We start from the raw sequence: 19,539 nt of genomic DNA, 5'->3' as shown, positions 1-19,539 counted from the left end.
AGGGAGAGACAGGAAGCACAAATTCCCTAAGTGTATTATTAGGAATACAGATAAAGGTAAGCAGGGCCCTTCCTGCCTCTACCCTTTGTTTCCCAGGCTGATGTATAGGCCTACATAGGTCAGATATCTGACATGGGTCTCGCTGGACTAAAATCAAGGTATCATTATGGCTCAGTTCTCTTCTGGAAGATTTAGAAGAGAATCTGTTTCCTTGCCTTTTCTTTCTACTAGAGCTCACTCACATTTCTTGGTTCATGGCCCCTTCCTCCATCTTCAAAGCCAGCAGTGTTGCATCTCTCTATGCCTCTTTCATGGTCACGTTTCCCTCTGAATCTCTGATTCTCCCTTTTCTCACCTTTAAGAATCATTGTGGTTACATCAGACCATCCAGATATCCAAGATAACCTTGCTGTCTTAAACTTAGATGATTAGCGGTCTTAATTCCCTCTGCAATGTTAATTCCCTTTTCCCATATAACCTACATAGTCATATTCCAGGGATTATGGTGTGAACATCTTTGGGAGCCTGCTCCACACATTTCTCATACAACTCACTTGTGGTCTCCTTTCCTGCTCATGCTGCTCAATGCTAGGCATTCCAATTCCATCATACGAGAGACTGGGTTTTTGGCCACACTTGACATTATGACTTGATAAATCTGATAGAACTCACTACAAAATGGGGAGATTTGGATGCAGAGTCACTTAATGTCTCATGGTTAGGTGCTCCCTACCAGGGCCCAAAAGGTATATTCAAATAGTATATAATTCAAAAGGAGTTGTTATTCAAAAGATATATAGTTATCCACTGCAAAAAACACGGCCTTTCTCCAGAACTCCAAAACTTTGCCTTGTAATTTTCCCACTTGGGCTTGCTATCAACTCCACAAGGTATCTTTTCCCACATCTGATACTTCTGATACCAGAGGATCAGCCAGGGCACACACGGTCCAAGCAGCCGTACTGTTTTCACTATAGCTTGGATCTTCTGGGACCCTTTTCTAATCCAGACCCCACTCAAGGCTGGCAGCCTATAGCGTTCCCCGTAAATTTGCTGAAACAGTATACTCAGGCGTGGAATACGCTACCTTCAGAATCCAAAGAGGTTTATCAGGCAGCGTACTTTCTTTTTCTTCATGGGGTATGCAAGATTCAATAATTCATCCTTTTCTTTGGATAGGTGGTCTTAGCATGCCCCTGATTTAGGGGGCCTCTGATTCTTCACAGGGTTTATTTCCTGTCACCTGAAATGCATGCGTACCGGCACCTCCAAGGTGTTGATTACTTCTTGCCCTCTGGCCTAATTAGCATGTTAACATCGATATAGTAGACACGTGTGATGGTCTGAAGGAAGTACAAGTAGTCCAAACCTTTTCTATCTATATTATAACAAAATGAACACTATATCTAATATAGTCCTAGGGCAAAAATACACATGTATACTGTTGTCTATTCCATGTGAGTGTAACTATTTATGATCCCTTTTTCTGATAGAGATAGAAGAGAATGAATTAATTCAATTGATGGCCACATACCATGTACCTGATTAAATGTGCATTTGCTCTAGCAAAGATTCCACATTTGGCACAATGGCTGCAATTGGGCCCACCAATTGGTTGATTTTGTGATAGTGAACGGTCATTCTCCACAACTGATGAACTAAATGCATACATGACAGGGAGCATCATTTCTGTATCCTTTAGATCCTCAAGGATGGCACTAAGTTTCATGCCTTGTGCCCATTGGAGTCATCTAGTGAAAAGTGGAGCAGAGTGCCCTAAAGACTTACAGTGCTGAGGAGATAAAAATTGGAGTTCTGAATTTGATAAAGCAGGAAGTGGGAGGACACTAGTAAATATCCCAAGGCCTCAGCTGGGGCCCTTCCAGGCTACACTCTAGAAGTGAAGCCAACCAGAGGTAGACAGAGCCTTGACATTATACAACTGAGTCTCAGGTTGATTTTATCCATGACTGAAATCTGATCATTAAAAGGTCTGATTATCAATCAGACCTCTTAATTGATAATCAGAACTTAATGATCTGATTTCACTCTGTATCAGGAGGATACAGTAAACCCTCCTTGGAGGAAAATAACATAATTCAGGTGACAAAGTAAGAGATAACATTTCACCCAGAAAGGCATCTGACATTTTCTTTTCTTGTAAAACCAATGTGATGCCAAGACCACCCCGGCTGAGCTCTTGAATATACCATTTTCATTTAACTGCTTTTTTGGCCTTTTGGATTCTCCCTTTGTTAGTCGATCAGTCTTAGTTGACCCAACCCCCAAAAGGGATGCCAGATGGAAGAGGCCTCCTTGAGTCAGGCAGTGGATCTCAAGAGTTTGGCAGCAGCGTAATTAATAGCTGCCTTTATTGGTGTGTACTTGTGGCTACCTCCAGTAGGTGGCAGTGTTGTCCTAGGAAATGGCCTCTGAGCGCTTCGGTATTTAGGCAAAGCTGGGATTTCCCATTCTTTGGAAGAGTCTATACTGTTGTTGCCAGACTACTGAGAGGGGACAGGGAAACAAACTGAGAGGATGATCTACATGTCCCACAGGAAGCAGTTGCTGAACAGGGTGATCCTCTCTGACATGAGATGAGGAAGTGAAGGCACTCAACATCATTCCACAGCAACGGTATCTTGAATCCGCCCAAGGAGCTCCATCCATAACGTTACTTTAGCTTTCTTTCTCTCACAGCAAATCATACCTAAACTCCATCAGTTGAATTCGTTTGCTTTTCCCCCTATAGGAGCATAATGAAAATCAGGCTCCAACAATTGTGCCTGTCTAGGAGCCCAGGGAAGTTCAGGGTGACAGGGAAAGGACAGCTAGGGTGGCAAATGGAAGACAGTAGAGAGAGAGGGAAGAAAACTTAGTTGCTAGCCTTTTCCCTCCTTTAACTCCTTGCTGCAGGGTCAGAATCTAAGCACAAGTGTCAGTTCTTTTCCATGCACCTCTCAGTATTTGGTGAACACCCAGGCCCAGAGATCCCTTTCTATCCCTATGCACACTGCCTCAGCTCCATCCTTTAGTCCTTGGTACCTTTTGCCCTTCCTGTGCCCAACATCTTGTTCTCTTACAGGACAGGGTAAGATGGTGACTTGGACACCTGAATCCGACAGAGCCATAAGCTTGAGCCCTTCCCTCCCTGAAGTTCCCCAGTATACGCACACAGGTGTGCATGGCCTCCGTCCCATTTGGGGACAGAGAGATCTCAGTTGCATTCTAATTATCTTTCTCTAAAGGAAGCTGAGGTTGAGGCAGAAGGGAAGGGATGGGTTAAAGGGGGGCAAAGGGGAAGGAAATTGGCTACATGCATTTTTAGTTTTGAACGACTAGTTTGGATTCAATCAAATAAATTTCAAATGTTTTGTTCACCTGAAGCTGTATATCGAATAGCAAGGTCCTTATTGCTGACACCATGTGTTTCAACTTCAGGGATTCTTCACGCAGTAGCCACAACCACATTGCTTTTCTGCTGGGCTGTGGGGCTTGCTGCTCCATTGTCATGAGAGCATCCCTTCCTGTTCCTGCCCAGAGGAGACTGAGTCACATGAGTGAAAACCAAAGAATCATTTGGGTGGCTTATTTCAGCTCTACCTCTGGCCAACTCAGACTCATTAACAGGTAGGTCAGTGGGGGACCCTTAATTCCCTCACCCTTACCCCCACTGCACCTTCTGGAGAAAGCACAGCCCTACCAGCACCTTGACTTCAGGTTGTACATTTCTGTCCTCTCATGACTGTGAGAGGCTAAATTGTTTTAAGCCACCAAGTTCATAACAAATTACCCCAAACTTGGTGGCTTAAAACTACAGAAATCTACTCTCGTATAGCACAGTTCTGGAGACCAGAAGCAGCACTGCTGCACACCAATTCCTGTGTTTCCCTGCTTCTTGAGCTTAGGAATAGTTGTGCTTCTACTTCCTGTTTATTTGCTCATCACTGGTGTAGCAACTGAACCACACAATTGGGATAAGTAACCTGATGCCATTTTGGGGAGCAATCTTCCATTTCTTCCTTACGTATAAAACTGACCCTCCCAGAGAAACTAACTGTCTAGAGCGATAGGTCCAGAGTAGAGCTCTAGCTTTGCTTTTCCCTTTGCAGCTGTGCTCTGAGAGCTTAGATGTAATCCAACTGCAGTTTGAATCAGTGACAGAGTAGGGATGCTCAGGGAATCTGTTGGGCCACTAGGAAAAACTCACTTCTAGCTAATGCTTATATGGGGCTATGGAAGTTGTCTAACATCCCTGGGGACAGAGTGTTTGCCCTGAAAAGGAACATTCCCTTGGCACAAAGCATCTTGTTGGCTGGATTTTATAATAAATGTGACAAGAATCCTTTTGGCCAGTAACTGGTCGTTGGGTCATTTTGTGTTTTGCAAACCCATAAAGAGGAAAAGTCCTCTCATGTGGTTGGGAGAGGTGGGAATGGATCATGCACTGTCAGGTCTGGTGAAGTTAGGGAATAAGGCCAGTGTTTATGAAGAGTGATTCCTTCATGAACCCCTAAAAGATGCTCTTGAACCCTAACAGTAGGCTGATGTCTGTATTTAGAGTTGCAGACAACATGTTCTGGGAATATAGAGGAAGGCACCACTGCCTCTACCTTGAGAGTATATCATAGGGAAAGATTTATATTTGGACTAGATGGCTGAGAGATGAGTAGGAGTTTGATGGAAGAGAACAGGGGAACTGTCTGGTTGTACAACCGCAGAAGTGGCAGGAAAGGCTGAGGAGAATTGGCCTCTGGGGGTGGGTTATAGATATGGGCCTGGACACCACATTCTGGAGGTTGCAATGGGGTATGTAAAAGCTTAGATGGGATGGTGTTTTCCTCTCCTCCCGTGGGTTCATAGTGGGCCCACCTCACTCACTGCTGCAAACAAGCTGCCCCCATTTGAGAGACAGCTGGAGTGGGGTCTCTAAGCCTCCAGCAACCACTTAGGAGCCAGCCTTGACACCCTGGCAGCTAACTCTTCCCATGGAGACCCCGTAGTCCATCCTATCTTGGGAAGACAACGCAGGCATGGGGAAGGTAACATCCCCCTCCAGACTCCAGAGGCTCCAAGGAGCCTCTCTCTCTCTTCAAGAAAAGAAATATTCACTGAGCCACAGGTGGAGGTGAACATGGTTTGGGGCCAACAGGCGGCTGGATGGTTTCACCTCCAGGGTCATACAATGGTACTGGGAGATGAATGGGGGTAGGGCGATCTTGATTTACTTCGACCTCAACTTCCAGCGGGCGGTGCTTGGTAGTTGACTCATTGTGGCCCCATTTAATATTCGCAGTCACCAGTTGGGGTAGGTGTGACTGTTGCTCCCATTTCACAGATTAGGACAGGATGGTTTGCTAGAGGTCACAAGACTAGTTGGGGAAAGGAAAGGGTGTCAGGTAGGATTTTAACCTTAGAGCCTCACTTCTTAGGCTCTTTCAGGGAGCCCTTGGGCAAATTCCTTTCTCTCTTGGTGGGGGTTCTCCATTCCTTATTTGTAAATTAAGGAGTTCTTCTAGTTTGTGATTCTCTGTACTTTAACTTGGATAGGTTTTTTAAAATGGGGATTATGGGAACCCCAATATATTTAAGTAGAGTAGGTCTGGGGTGAGGCCCAGTAATCTGCAGCTTTGAACAAACCCTGGCATCAACAAAACTGGCTGAGATACTCAGGCAAAGTTTATGATGCATGAAAATCTTATTGCGAGCTGTCCAAAACACATAACGCTGAGCTCCATCTGCAGAGATTCTGTTTTGATACCCTTATTTGAACTGTGGCTGGGTAATTTGCATTTGTCAGAAGTGAGGCCAGTCAGCTGGTCAACCACCACTCCTGTGGCTCTGTGACCCTCCCGGGGCGTCCGCGGTGCTTCTTTACTTGCATCTTGTGGGAATGACATCTGCGCAGGCAACCCCTTTTTCGCACCGCCCCTGGCAGGCGAGCGGAACCCTTAAAAACAGAGCCCAGCCTCGGGTTTGCAGATACTCAGGGCAGGGGAAGGCGCCTTTCCGCATTTGGTGTAGTCCCTCATGCTGCCATATGATGGCGCCAGAGAACGCGCCTACAGGGATAGGGCGGGGCCAGGAGGCGAGGAAGGAAAAAAAGCGACAAGAGAAGATTGACATCCATTAAGGCCAATGGTAGCTCAATCTTCGGTTCTCTGACTCCCAAGCTTCGCATTCTCTTAGGAGGCTGCATTTGTGGCGCTAAAAAAAGGGATGGGCGTGGGAGATTCCAGGACATGTGCTCGCTGAAGATACAACTGTTAGTCCAAGGTAACTCCCGCTCTTAGTGGCTCAACCCTCTTTGTCAATGCACCTTTCTCTAAGTTAATTACGGCTGCTCCACCTGTCTCCAGGCAAACCTACTCCCCATCGCGCTGGGTTTTTTGGAGTTTTTAAAAGCGTCGCGGGGTAAAGTCAGTGTTGTGCTTTTCCTTTTCTCAGCAGGTATTTCTGGCGCTGACAGCGGGGAGCTGCCGGGCGGGAGTAGGGGTGAAGAGAGAATAGGGAGAGCTAACGGGTGTGAAGCGTCCCTCAATGCCAGGCATCCTGCTTTGGCACCTTCCAGAAGTTTGTCTCAACCATCTTTCTATTGAATTCATTTTCTGTTTCACAGATTAGGAAACCTCAACTAAGTGGCCCAAGGACAGTCCTTGGATAATTTTAACTTCTGTCAGACGCCAAAGCCTAAGGTCTTTTATTTTACAGAGGCTGCTTTGTCAGGATTTCAATGCATGCAGGTCCTGCGAATCACTGCTCCTCACTCACTGATCCATCCCGCTGTCCACGCATTCATTCACCGATTCATTTCTTAGGGGCTCATCTGCAGGGCGTGGGGCTGGATGATACTAAAAATACAAAAGGGACTCTGCTGTAAAGTAGAAGAGATTTTTTAAAAAGATTGACACAGAATTCCGGTGCTCAGCACGGTTTCGATCTTTCCCCCCAACATACTACTGATACCTATTATGTCCCACATAATATGATGGACTCTGAAGATACAGAGATGGGTGAGATCTATCCTTGCCTTTCAGAAGCTCGTTGTTGTAGGCAAGAGTAATCTCTGAGGTTTAATTTTAGATGTCTATTTTTTAACAAATTGAGCATCAACTCTATATATTCTACTGTAATTAATGTACTAAATAATTAAATATTACACACACTTAATTTCTTATTGTTTCGATGAAGATGAATCTAAATGGTGGTTCAAGTATGTCCTTTATTCATCCTAGTGGACCATCTTGGGTGCTTCAGACTGCAACTCTACCCTCCTGTTATGTGCTTGGCTCTATTCCTTATTTCTGCAGCTCTCTGTCAACTGCCAGGCTTTTAGGGAGACTGGTCCTGACCCCTTCCTGTTTTCTCTCCTTTTTACCTGCTCCTATCTGAGGCCTCTTTTCCTACTTATTTGTTGTTCTTTCTCCCTCCATCATCTTCTGTCGTCAAATCATGTGTTGTTTTTCATATACTACATCTGAGTTTATAGGAAATATGTTGTTTTTTTAATTTTTGGTTTAGTTTCTGCCTCCCTGCTCCAGAATGTAAGCTTCAAGAGGGGCAGTGAGGAGTTCTTAACACCCGTCTCTGCCTGAGAAACGGTTGGGGATGGAGGGAGACAGCTTTGCCCCGTACATCCTGAAATCCCCTGAGGTGGGGGTGGGAGTTGAGGGAAGATCAGGGAATGTCCATTCATTTTATGAAGTTGAAGTTGGGCTAAATCCTATTATATCCTGTGATGTTGTTTGTTAATCTCAACCTGAAGTCCTCATCGCTAGTCATCCACTTTTTGCTAGCTTTGTGACCTTGAATGAAGGTTCAAGGTTACCTTGTTTCTTTGTACCTCAGTTTCCTTATGTATAAAATGGAAAAAATTAAATTTGGTCATCCTAAAGTGTGATGTCATAGGGAATCAGTCCCTTGAGGGTAAAAGACAAACATTTGTCGATTTATAAGGCTGCAGATATTATATTCTTGTGAGGGTCAAAGAAAGATATTTGGGGATTTGAGAGTCTCCAGATATTATATTGGTAGCATATTTACATGCAGAAAACACTGAAGAAGCAATTTTAACTAATCAAATAGGAACAGAGATTTCAGAAAGGAACAGAAAATAAGGAGAGGAAAGAGTGGTGGGCAAAAAAACTGACATTTTATGTAGAGAGTTAACTCTAAATGGACAATGATAGGCTCCCTGGGAATGTGTAAGAAAAGTTTTAAAGAAGGATTCTTTAAATAGATGTGACACACTGCAAGGGAAATTCTGTGACACCTGGAACTACAGCACCTGGAACTAAAATGTCGGGCTCAGGGGGTTGAAGGGTAGAGGAATAAAAGCATTTTGTATCACTTATTACACTCATGTGAATCAGAGGAGGGAGCAAAACAGGGAAATGAATCTATTGGAAGATGTCAACTTATTGAGGTAAAGGAGGAAATGGCGAATAGCTGTTACTTTATTTTATATAATAGTAAAAAAATTTGTGTTCAATTATGAGCACTAGAAACAAATACTAGTGATTGAATAAAAAGTTAATAAGGGAATATGATGAATAAGTGAGTTAATAAGAGAACTTGATGGATAAGTGAATTAATAAGAGCCCACAGTGGAGGCAATTTCCCCTTTTGAAAAACATTATCTTTGAATATATGCAGGATATACTTTTCAAAAGAAAAAAGGTGTATATTGGGGAAACAATTTTCATTCATTCTCGAGACACTCAAAACTTTTCCATAGATAATCTATGGCTATACAAGCATAAGAATGCCTTTGCAATATATTTTCCCAGCAACTAAGAAGTTCAGTGTTTATAATTGTAATAAGAAGTGTGCTGATCTGGCCTGAAATATAGTTTTACTTTAGATATATGTCTCATAAATAGTATTTAAGAAGTCAGGGAATATGCTCAGAAAGGGATTACCAAGGCCCTATAACATATGAGTTTGGGGGCACAGGGAGATTAAGATTTAGAATAAAGTTAGGTGAAATCCAGGGCCAAAGGATAGCAGGAGGGTGTGTGTGTGTGTGTGTGTGTGTGTGTGTGTGTGTGTGTGTGTGTGGTGTGTGTGTGTGTGTGTGTGTGTGTGTGTGTGTGTGTGTGTGTGTGTGTTGGATGGGGCAGGTGGGAACCTTTGGAGAATGCCTGTAGGCTGCTAGCAAGGTGCTGTGATCTCTAGGCCTTGGTAGGTCCTTGCAAAGAGACATGGTTCTGAAAGGTTGGCTCTCTTAAAGGTTTTTTAAAATATTTTTATTATCCATAGGGGTGACCCTGGAGATCTTTACCAAAATTTAAAAATTTCACCACTGGGCACACAGGTTACTCTTCTTGTGGTGGCATGGCAAAGCTTGATTTGCAAGAGTTTCTTTTGGATTTTTCCCAACGATTCCCTTTAAAAATAGGAGCTCCTTCAGGGCAAGGAAGGAAGGAGAAAATATCCCTTCTAACCTATTTTCTCTTCTTCATTCCAAGGACTCTGGAAAGGCACAGCAAGTTTGGTTTTGAAATCTCTAGAATTTTAGTGCTGTCCATTCTCCCAAGTGGATGCCTTTATTGAAGGTAAAAGGAAAGACTGTTTGCTGTTTCAAGAGAAGGTTCATATGCAAATCCCAAGACTCAGATGTTATTTCAGAAGAGTTGGTGTCCATAGTAAAGTAGAACTGGCCTGGGTTCATCTGCTTACAAGGGCAACTGTATGAGGCAAATATGAGGAAACTGGCAGAACAGGAGGGATGGAATCTTCCTGGGAGAAAGAGTAAAGAGAGTTCTAGGTGGAGAGGGGATCAATGTGTTGAGCAAACACATGGCTGTCTTCTTAGTTCCTATATGAAATTGTGGAAAAGACTTCAGAACAAAGAATAAATATGTCATAGCAGGAAAACAAAGAGCAGTGTTTTGGCCAGAAATAGAAACTGTTAAAACAAAAAGAAAAACAAACCAACAACAATAAAAAACACCTTTAAGTTTGAAAATGACAGAAGTGAGGAAGTGGAAAGTTGCCTGGATATGCTTTTATTGCGGCCTCTCTAATAAACCCATCCCCACTCCATCTTCGTGTCCTTGCTTATCCTAAGCAGCATGGTGGCACCCGTGGCATTCATCAGGCTAAAGTGCTCATTTTTGGCACTTGGGCTTGAGATGGCAGTGAAGCGGCATCGTTTGTCTGGGGAAATGCTGGAGGTTTGTTGTCTCACACTATGGAAATTGTAGATGTGGACACCAAAGGAGTGGGTTTAAGAGCAAAAGTTTAATAGGCAAAAGAAAGAAGAGAGAGTGTCCTCATGCATTGGAAGGGTGCCTGAGCAGGTTTCCGGGTTTGGGGTGAGTTGTGGTTGGTTTTATAGAGGAGCTTGAGGAGGCAGTGTCTGATTTACATAGGGCTCAGAGGGTTGGTTGGAGCAGGTGTGCCATTTATGTGATGCATGAAGAGCCTGGCCATCCCACATGAATCTTTAGTATGCAAACGGGGCCTCCAGCTGGCCTGTGCCATGTCGCCTGCACACGTGAACACAAAGAAAAGGGAATAGGAGGCCAGGCGTGGTAGCTCATGCCTGTAATCCTAGCACATTCAGAGGCCAAGGACGGTGGATCACGAGACGTCAGGAGTTCAAGACCAGCCTGGCTAAGATGGTGAAACCCCCCCTCTACTAAAAAAACACACACAAAAAAATTAGCCGTGCATGGTGGTGGCCACCTGTAATCTCAGCTACTCAGGAGGCTGAGGGAGAGAATTGCTTGAACCCAGGAGGCGGAGGTTGCAGTGAGCTGAGAATGCACCACTGCACTCCAGCCTGAGTAGCAGAGCGAGATTCCATCTGAAAACAAAAACAAAAACAAAAAAAAACAGGAAGAGGAAACCTCTAATGTTGAGTATGCCTGGCTTCCAGATATCCCTTTTCTATTTGCATGGGTGCGGACATTTACCTATGCAAGTTTTAGCTTGCTTATGTATGCTTGCGGCTTGATTTTTTAGGCTGATTTTTGCTAGAAAAGAAATTATATGGGGGCTGCTTTTTTATTAAAAGAAAAACCTTACCGAGGACTCTCTTACCTACACTAACTGCTTAATAATTTCTTTTTAGCTCCTGTATCAGCAGTGCTTGTGCCTGATAGGTGATGATCATGAGGGGGGACCAGGAGCCTCTAGACTTTGAGACAAGTTGCCAGCATTCTCCAGATGGAGTGTTTCCCTCCCCAGCACCCCCTGCTGGTCAGTTTGACAAGCAGATGAACAGAAGTTCTCAAATACACAATGAGCAGATAACCCCAACATCACCAGAAATATCAAGTTGTGATGGCATTTTGTCAAATTGTCTTTATTTTTGTCTGCATCATCTGTTGCTTTCTGAGGGAAGTTTTTTGAGTTCTCCCACTGAGACTGTGGATTTGCATTGTTCTTTTGTATGTCTGTCAGCTTTTGCCATGTATAGTTTGTAGTTGTGTTGTGTTGTGAGGCAGATTCATGACCTATGTTGTGGGAGAATTTCTGTATTTAGCAGGATGTTCAACTTACGTTCTATTTTGCCTAGTGTTGATGGTATTACTTTGCTTTTCAGTTTCACATTCATTTAGTATATCTTTTTCCTTTCCGTGAACCCTTGTGTGTTGTTTATTTCAGATATGCTTTCTTATGGACCGACGGTGACCCCCATATTCATATGTTGAAGACCCAACTCCCAGTGAATTTGGAGGTGGGCCTTTGAGAAGTAATTGGGTTTAGATTAAGTCATAAGGGTGGAGCCCCCATGACAGTATTAAGTCCTTCTAGAAAAGGAAGAGAGTCTGAGCTCTCCTCTGTCTCCACCATGTGAGGGCACAGAGATGTAGGCTTCTTGGACTTTGTTTTTAACTCAGTATGAAAAACATATATTTTAATAAGAAAATTACTCCATTCATTTTTAGTGTGTTTATTGATAATCTTGGACTTACTTGTGCAATATTTAAGAAATCCTTTTTCCTCTTTCCCATGCTTTCTTGTTGTTTTTTTAATCTAAGTGCATGATAAGGTTTAGGGATCACTTTTAACAGGGCAACGAAGGGCTAGATAAGGGAAGCTGGCTTGCGTTCAGGGAAGTGGCAGAGGAGGTAGGCTGGCAGCTGGGCTCTGCTAAGATGACCTTAGCCCCAGACCCCGGATGAACAACCTCTTCTGGATACAGGACCTGCCTGAGGCACCATTTTGAAATAGACAAATTTTATTTGCTGTGTGTTCTTTCATCATCTGTATTAGCGTTTGCCTCTTGAGTGCCAAAATATAGCTGTTTTTATATTACCCCAAGTTCCTGAGTTTATTTTTTAGGTAAGAATTTTCCACCCTTTGAAATCCCAAATGACATGTTTACTGTTTTTCTCAGACCATGCTTTCATTTCAGTCAATGTAACAAATCAGCCAGGTCTTAGGAGTTTAGAAATCTGATTGGATTGATTTATACTAAGCTGTAACAGATCTACCACAGCCTTCTAAGATGAATTGGAGTTTTTAAAAAACTCCATGACCTACACTATTATTTAGGTGCTGGAATTGCACACTTTCAAATCGCATCAAGTATAAATATTCAATTTTGTGGAGGTTTATTTTTTGTGGAGAGTTGAGGTGTTGGTTAATACTGGTAGACTTTACTCCAAAAGACAATTCTATTAAGATTTCTTTTGTCTTTTAAAATCTAGACTGTCAGAAGGTGTAAAAATGCCAATTTTTTTTTTCTTTTTTCTGTGGCTACAATGTTCACAGTAATCCAAGCTCCAATGACAGGGTGGGAAAGCGGAGTCAAATGAGGCCACGTTTTATTCATGAAGTGTATTTTTCTTTTTTTTTTTGAGATCAGGGATTCAGAAATTGTAATATAAGTGTTCAATTATAAAGTTATTATGATAGTGCATGGCACGTGTCCTTTCCATCATCTGGATTTTTCCACTTTTACTGTATGGCTCACTCTTAATCACTCTCCAGTCTTCGCCTTAGTGGTCACTTCTCCCTGGAATGCCCTTGACCCCTTAAGATAGCAGTGCTGCAAACATCAAAAGCTGAATTTATAACCAGACTCTCAGGCAACACCTTGTCCTAAGAACTGAGCCTGGCTTCCTAGTTACATGTTTACTGGTAACGCCGTCCTTCCCTACAAGACTTAAGCATATTTGAAGACTATACCCTCCCCTGCCTCCAGCTTGGATTGTAAGCTCCTCAAGAGCATGGCTGTGTCTTTTAACATTAAGTCTCCATGAGAGAAAGAGTTCCTGCCATATCATAAATGCCCAATCAACTTTTTTAAGTGAAGAAAGCTATTCTGTGGTGTCTGCTTTAATATTAAGAGATGGCTTGCCCAAGATTGCTAAGCAGCTTCATTGTCTACAATGGAACAAGATTCTGTGGGTAGCAGGTCCATTGGTGCCACTGACAGGAGGCCTCAAGGAAACCTACTGCCCTAATAATTCTGATGATGCCTTGATTCTCTTCCAGCGCAGAGATGTAAAATGGAATATTCTTCTGACACAGATACTTCATGTATCGCACCAACATCCGTGACATGTTGCCTGTCCATCGGTATTTTTCCACACTGTAGCTCTTTCCTATTTCCCAAGAAGGGTCCATGGTTATCCATGAGACCGGGACCCCCTCTGGGCCCAGCATACAGGCTGCTACAAAAATATATAAAAATGTTCTATGACAAAATAGACATCTATGTTTCAGTAGCAGAATGACTTATTTAATAAATAGCACTAACATAATTAGCCAGACATAAGGGAGATAAATATAAAAGAATGTTAACTCATGCTATTCAAAAATATATTCCAAATAGAATGAAGTTTGAAATGTTAAAGGTAAAAATTAACTCACTGTAAGATAAAGTAAAAAAAAAAAAACACTTGTATGATCTTGGATTAGGAAAAATCTTCCTAATTATTAACAAAAAAACCCCCAAAGCCTAGAAATCATAGTGAAAAAGATAATATATTTGATTACATGAAAATTAAAAATTGCTTCATGTGAAAATATATCAATAACATAGAAAATAATTCTCAATTGGGCAACAAATTTGTAGCATACACCTTGTGTTAGTATCCCTCATATCCAAAACACATAGAGAATTTTAAGAATGACACAAAATCCCAGTGCAAAAATGGTCAAACAATATAAACCATTCAGAAGTAAACCCCGAATGACTGATAAACATATGAAAACATATGTTGAATATCACTAGTCAGGGAAATGTCACTTAAATCTACAATAAGATGCCATTTTTCACCCACCAGTTTGGCATAAATTAAAAGAGGGATAACATTCAGTGCTGGGGAGAATGTGGGAAACAATTCTTCCACAAATTGTGAATGGAAATAATACTGTGGAATCCTTTGGGAAGGTAGTCTGGCAGTGCCTACTTAGGATAAGATAAACTCTGACTTGGAGGTATCCCTTTTGGAAACCAACTGTATCGAGAAAATTTTCCAGGATGTAAAGACACATATACAAGGATGTTTACTGAAGCATTGTTTGTAGTGGCAAAGAAATATGAACAATTTGAACCCAACAGGAGGAGAATGACTGACTAAATAGCATTGCATTGACTCTAGGGAATGCCACAGTTATTAAAATGAACACGTTAGTGCTGTGTTGATTCACTCAAAGCAATGTCCATATGTCAAAGGCAAATTAAAAAGTGATGACAGAAGAGATCATAACTGAATATCCGTTTGTGTGTTCATATGGGCAAGGACACTGATTACCCCAAAAGGTAGGAATGGAGGAGAGGAGGGTAAAGGAGGTGAGAGGTTATTAACTTCTTAAAATCATGTTGGATTTTTCCACTTGTATAATCAGCATGTATTATCTTTCTGATTAAAAACCAACAAAGAAAGAATTAATTTTTTCTAGAGAAATTCTCCAGCATCTCACCTTAAAAAGGTCTTATTCAAAATTGCATTGATTTTCAATACTGAAAGAAACATGGTATACTATGGAATCAGACTAGGTGAATGTATTTCCAAGTAAATTGCAGCATATTTCATTGTTTCTATTTTTTTGGTCATATATGTGTGGCATGGAACTTTTATATTTTAATATTTTTGTTTACTGACTCACTTTATAAATACTAGCTCTGTTCAAAGCAATGCATATGTGAAGTTACAGCTTGATGGTACAGTTACATTGTTAAAATACACATAGTAACTACAAAGTTACTGAAGTAAAAAGAACTATTTGACCTTGTACAGTTATTTAGCATATCACAGTTTGAAGAAATTGGACCATGGATCAAATAAACTAAGCATTAATCTTCGATCCCAAATTATCAGGAAACCAGGAGGTCAAAAGAACGTCCCTGGTGAAGGTGTTAGGCTCAGCTTATTATTATGTGGGGGCTCAGCGTCTACACCCACCCGAAGCTGGGCTGGCCATGAGGCTTTAGTTCAATAACCAGATGTGCATGAAACAGACACAAAAAGGGGAAGTCTTTAGGGCCAAAAAATAGATGTAGTTTTGTATTACTATTTCAGCTTAATCGTGTATTCCTTATGTGTCCTCAGCCAATAATGGCTAATTATGGTAAATACTACTTAGAATTATGTGCCATGTACTAAGTGTTTGACATATGGTATCTCATTTAAACCTTGTGTAATACTCTGAAGAAGGTCCTCCTATGTTTTCCATTTTAACAGATGGTAAAACTCACAGAAGGGCCTATGGTTATACAGCTAGTAAAAGTGGCAGAGTCCATTGAACTTGAATTCAGATTGGGCAATCCTTTAACAGCTGGTATCCAGCAGCTACATGACTTAATATTTCTCAGTGTTGTTTCCTCATCTCTAAATTGAAGGTATTAATGCTCACTTTGTAAAATTGTTCTGATGACGACTGTCACTAACAAGCAAAGTGCTTCCACACAGTTGACACACAGTAATTGTGTGTCCCTTCCCTGGTTCCTGAGAAGTAACATTTTTTTCTAAGAAAGGGTCTGACTCTGTTGCCCAGGCTAGAGTAGAGTGGTGTGATCTTGGCTCACTGCAGCCTCAACCTTCTGGGGCTCAAGCCATCCTCCCGCCTCCATCTCCTGAGTATTTAGGAGTATAGGCATGCACCACCCTGCCCTGATAATTTTGTTTATTTTTTTGTAGAGATGAGGTCTCACTATGTTGCACAGGTTGGTCCCAAACTCCTGGCCTCAAGCAATCCTCCTGCCTTGGCCTCCCAAAGTGCTGGGATTACAGGTAACAGACACCATACCTGGCGGTGAGAGGTAATTTTACTGGTAGACTACTGCCTTGGTTTTTGTTTCTAAGTCACTGTTCTGATATCTCAGACACCCAACTTTCCCTGTAAACTGGCCTCCATTCAGCCCCTGCAGGTGATCCCTGCCACCTCAAAGGGCCCTTAATCTGTGAGTGTCAGCCTTGTCGTTTTCCTCCCCTTCCACCTTGACCCCCTTTCCCAAATGAGTCTTATGCTTTACAGGAAGAGTGGTAACATGTGGCACTCACACAAGGTGCCCAGTACTGAAGGAGTGTTTTAAAATACTCACATTTCCTTTCACCCTATAAAAGCAGCCATGGTGTCTGAATTGGACAGTTCCTCAGGCCCTTTGGACCTGCCTGGCTCCACCAGTCCCTGTCTGGGTGCCTACCTGTTTTTGAGGTCGGACAATAACCATCTGATACTCGGGCCAGGAGTCCACCAACACGTCCATGTTGAAGGGGTTCCCGTGATTGATGTGATACACAGAGCCATACACCTGAAGGAGGGATGAAAGAGAATAGGAGAGGTTGAGATCCGCAGAGATGGGGATCTGTATGTGAAGAGGAAGAGAAAAATGGAAGTCAGGAGATAGCATTGGGACCAAGCCACTGATGGTGTGATGACCAGCATCTCCAGGACCATACTGATGGACATGAAGTCATCAGCAAGCAGGCAGAACTCACAGGTAGGTGTCCTTGTGTTACCAAAGAGCTACTGTGCACTAGCTGGGCACTTGGCAATGCTCTTAGCACTTATATTGTATGGATTCGTTCAGTGTCAACAACAACTTTAAGAGGTAGGTTCCAATATTATTCCCATTTTATTAATCAAAAGACCAAAGGTAAAGGCATAGAAAGCTAAAGACACAGGCATAATGATATCTGACTAAAAAACGGCAGCCTTGCAATGCATATTTATTGAATCTGGCCCCAAACCTATATTCGTAGCCACCATTCTCCACCGCCTCTCCAAATGAGTGATAAAATCTGCAGAGTGGGCCTAGCTGCCTTTTCCTGAGGAGAAGCAGCAGCTCTTCACATGCCTCCTTTGTCGCCAACCCCATCCTGTTTCCCAGCTCCAACCCTCTACACAAAGTCAGGAAGGACCAGAATCATGAGCCTGTTATTTTCTCATCCTCAACCCCCCTACTCCCATACTCCAACCTCCCACTGTTCCTTCACCTTCAGGGATTCAGGAATGCTCCTTGCTAAAGATTCGAAGAGGGCCAGCAGCTGCTCGGAATTATTCAACAGAATCATTTTGTGGGATGCTTCAGACCTTGAGCCCTTCAAGAAAAAACTCTGAAGAGAAGTGAAGGGAAAACGTTAAAGGACCAAATGAAATTAAAATGCACTTTACACATCTCCATTCAAGTAACACTCATGATGTAGGTACTGTTAGTATCATCTTCATTTTGAATACACCAAAGCTTAGAGAGACACAATTAATTTCTCAAGTTCTTACACGGATAAATGACAGTCATATCCAAAACTCATGCATTTCCTCTCTGGTGGAATGAATGAAAAGTGAATATTAAGAGTTCTGTGAGCTTCCCACATGCCTGTGGCAGAACACTCCACCACCACCACCATAACTTTTCCTTGTATTTTGGTCATCAGATGCCTGAGGAGTCTTCTTTCTTCTGGAATAGAAAATATCTAAGAACAGTTGTGACTGGAAACCTCAGAGCAGGAGTTGGCAAAGATTTTCTTTAGTTTCTTAGGGCCAAATATTTCAGATCTATAACCATTTTGAAATTTTTCCCAGCTTCATTACAAAAATAAGAAAAAAACATGGAAAATTTTGAAACATATCTGTAAATTTCCATTGAAATAACATTTGAAATTCTTACAAATGTGCCAAAGAGTCTAACAGTTGACATTCCATAGTGCCAAACCGGTTCTTAGCCAAAAGGGACTTTACTGAGAGCCCTCATTTTTAGACATAATTCAATGCATTGTTTTTCATTTGGAATGTTCCACTCTAAGTTATTTTTAGTAAGATTTTGCCATTTGTGTAAGACTTCTCTGCCTCCCAGGCCTAATGTATAAGCCAGAAAGAACTCAGTTTTTCAGAAATTAAGGATTCCATTTTTACCTAAAATACTGGCTTTACTCTCAGGTTCTTTTGATTAACTTAGCCAATGAATTTTCCTACCTAGGTGCACAAGAAAAATGAAACAAATGGGTGGAACACAAAAATCCCTGTGAATTTTCCAAAGCCAAATTTTATGACTGCTGCAACATTACTGCTTACTACCACTTCTTTTCTGACCCAGTCAGCTGTTAGTGGCCTCTACTGTTAGTGGCGTCTAAGTGGATCCAAGCCAATTAATTCCCAGATCAAATTCATTCGAGACCCAGTTCATTTTCTGTTGCAACTCCAAAACCAGTTTGGATCACAGATTTGCTCAAGGAAACTCAGAGAGCTCAAAACACAAATGTGTGAAGCTCCAAAATGCAAGAGGGAGCTTACCTTTGATCCTCAGCCACTCTGAGAGATCAATGGACACAAGTGGATACTGCAGGTACCTTCTGCATTTACTCAGTGCTCCTGGGAATACTAGAAGCTCCACTTCAGATTCTGCTTCTGACACGATCTGATAAAATAAAAACTTCAGCCGACTTAAATTTAAAGGAGTTTAGTTGAGCAATGAACAATTCCTCCATCCAGCAGCCTTTAGAATCACAGCAGATTCCCAGAGGCTCCAGGGGTGCCTTGTGGTCAAAACAAATTTATAGGGAAAAAAAGTTAAAATGACGTCCAGGAACCGGAAATGAGCTACAGAAACTGAGATTGCTGTCAACTGGGCGTTTGCCTTATTTAAACACAGTTTGAACATTCAGCAGTCTATGAGTGGTGATGTAAGGCTGCTAGGATTGGCCAACATTCAAGTACTGTTACAGGTGCACACTCCTAAATTAGGTTTTCAGTTTTGTCTGACTATTAAGCTAGGTTACTCTTCACCCACAAGGACTCAAATGAAGTACAGAGTCCTTCTCAGACCATATTTAATTTGCTTTAACACTTTGTAGCAAAATTCATTGAAAGGATTATCTAAAAATGCTATCTCCAATCCTCCTCCTAATCTTATCTAACTGGGTTTTTGCTGCTACCGTTTTACTGAAACATTTTTTAAAGCCATCAGTGATCTCTATTTTATTAAATCCAGTGGTCAATTATTGCTTCTGTTCTTAATAGATCATTCTTTAAGACTTTCTTCACTTGGTTTCCAAGAAAACACACTCTCTTCATTTTCCTTTAACTTCACTGGTTACTTCTCAGTCTCCTCTGTGGACCCTTCTTTTCTCCCCA

General features: G+C 42.0%; 1 long non-coding RNA gene and 1 pseudogene across 1 annotated transcript; one reads left to right on the top strand and one right to left on the bottom strand.

The window, feature by feature from the left end:
* Positions 1-6,145: 6,145 nt before the first annotated feature.
* Positions 6,146-11,132, top strand: LOC131383588 (uncharacterized). Its single transcript, XR_009213730.1, has 3 exons — positions 6,146-6,276; positions 9,471-9,557; positions 11,081-11,132. It is a non-coding gene; the product is annotated as an uncharacterized LOC131383588 (long non-coding RNA).
* A 2,212-nt stretch (positions 11,133-13,344) lies between these two features.
* Positions 13,345-19,539, bottom strand: part of LOC116467863 (glycine N-acyltransferase-like protein 1) — a 69,928-nt pseudogene continuing 63,733 nt past the window's right edge.

The sequence above is a fragment of the Hylobates moloch genome, unplaced genomic scaffold (genome assembly GCF_009828535.3).
Source record: "Hylobates moloch isolate HMO894 unplaced genomic scaffold, HMol_V3 SCAFFOLD_5, whole genome shotgun sequence".
NCBI lineage: Eukaryota > Metazoa > Chordata > Mammalia > Primates > Hylobatidae > Hylobates > Hylobates moloch.
Note: the sequence above shows the minus strand (reverse complement) of the source record. Positions and strands in the feature narration are given on the sequence as shown.